At 40.8% G+C, this 1896-nt stretch overlaps 1 long non-coding RNA gene across 7 annotated transcripts in view; it reads left to right on the top strand.

The window, feature by feature from the left end:
- Positions 1-1585: 1585 nt before the first annotated feature.
- Positions 1586-1896, top strand: part of LOC106533403 (uncharacterized) — a 5015-nt gene continuing 4704 nt past the window's right edge. For all 7 annotated transcript variants that reach the window (XR_001312236.1, XR_001312234.1, XR_001312233.1 and 4 more), the window contains exon 1: positions 1586-1888. This is a non-coding gene — a long non-coding RNA (uncharacterized LOC106533403). The remainder of the gene's footprint in view (positions 1889-1896) is intronic.

The following is a 1896-nucleotide window of genomic DNA, read 5'->3' as shown; positions in this document are numbered from 1 at the left end:
TACTAACTCTTACATATTTACTCTGCCATGTACTGCGGTAATGTTGATTAATGTGTACTGTACTAACTCTTACATATTTACTCTGCCATGTACTGTGGTAATGTTGATTAATGTGTACTGTACTAACTCATTTACTCTGCCATGTTTTTTATTTTCCATCCAATGTTCCTTTAGGAGCTCAGCCTGTGTGCTTGATATGATTTTTATATAGTTTTTATGAATATTAACAAAGTATTTCTGTTTACTCAGTACACTGAAGTCAGACATGTGAACAGTACTGTCAGTAAAACGTAGTAAAATATCTCTTGGAAGTTTTCCAGAAGACACAAGAATAAAAAATTTTTGACATTTAGTGAAATCAAAGATAAGACAGACCTCTCTGTTTAATCTGACTCAGGATGTGGACATTTGTCCCAGAAGGCTGCAGGAGAACACGTCAGGCTCCTCCTGCTTCCTGAGCCTCAAGCACATCTGTTCCTGCTCATCCAAACATCTGGACCAACCTGAAAGGTGTTCTCTGCTCCGTGTGATTGGTTGAGACACGAGGACCACCTCATGAGCTCAGATTAAATCAGCTTCACTTCACTGAGTCCACAGCTGTGGATTATGTGACTGTAAGCCTGCAGGATGAAGCTGAGGAACAGCAGTGACAGTTTGACTCTGGACCTGTCTGCACTGTTACTGAGGAACTGTCAGGTCCTGTAGCTCAGTGTGTGCATGGTCTTCAGCTTCAGTCTCACAGAAACAGGAACCAGCACTAGTTTAGTAGCATGATGTGTGTGTGTGTGTGTGTGTGTGTGTGTTAGCTGTAAAAGGTCAGGGTGAATCAGTGTGGGTGGGCAGGTTAACCCAGTTGTACCGGGTCAGTCAGAACTGAACACCTGGTTCAAATCAGAGCTAAAGTCTCACTTCCTGTTGTCTGAGCAGAGACACTGTCAGACTTTCATCTTCATTCTGATACACAAACCTTACAACCAGTCAGTGATACAACACTCAACACTACTTCCTGTTTACATCTCAGTGTTTAATGAATGAATGAATGATACTTTACTAATCCCAAAGGAAATTACAATAACACACTGCATTTGTACACATCTACACAACTACTTATGGTTTTATTTCAATAATGCTGATTATATTTTGTAATAACATTAATTGTGAGATGTAGTGACAGGACTTAAAAACACTGCAGCTCTCCAGGTGACAGTGTTTCATGACAAACAACTGAACAGCGCCCTCAGGTGGAAGTCAGAGGAACAGAAGAAAAAGAGTCCTGCTGTGAAGAACAGGAGACTCAGGTGTTGTTTCAGTCATCTGCTGGATGAAGCTTTGTTCATTTCAAACAAAACAATCTGACTCAAGAACAACTTACTAGATAACACAGCTCTAATAATTACATGTATTAGTTTTTATAAAATTAGATTTTTATTGATCTAATTGACACCAAACAATACTAACGACACAAAATTAAGTAAATTTGTGTTTGGTAGATTCTTTTTGTTGTAACAATGCTTCGTGGCAATAAATCTTATATCTTTAGAAAACCTGTTAATTTCCCTTTTAAATTGTGCCACATTTGTAAGGAACATGAATCTGTGGGATGAGCTGAGTGTGTGGGTTGTGAACATAAACATTTTCCAAATCTGTCATTTTCAAACATCTTATTCTGTCGCTGCTGACATTTGTTTACAGCGTCTGCTGACAGTCGGGTGCTGACAGTCTGGTGCTGACAGTCAGGTGCTGACAGTCAGGTGCTGACAGTCAGGTGCTGACAGTCCAGTCAGGTGCTGACAGTCAGGTGCTGAGAGTCCAGTCAGGTGCTGACAGTCAGGTGCTGACAGTCCAGTCAGGTGCTGACAGTCCAGTCAGGTGCTGACAGTCCAGTCAGGTGCTGAC

This window comes from Austrofundulus limnaeus, unplaced genomic scaffold (assembly GCF_001266775.1).
Source record: "Austrofundulus limnaeus strain Quisiro unplaced genomic scaffold, Austrofundulus_limnaeus-1.0 Scaffold938, whole genome shotgun sequence".
Classification (NCBI taxonomy): Eukaryota; Metazoa; Chordata; class Actinopteri; order Cyprinodontiformes; family Rivulidae; genus Austrofundulus; species Austrofundulus limnaeus.
Note: the sequence above shows the minus strand (reverse complement) of the source record. Positions and strands in the feature narration are given on the sequence as shown.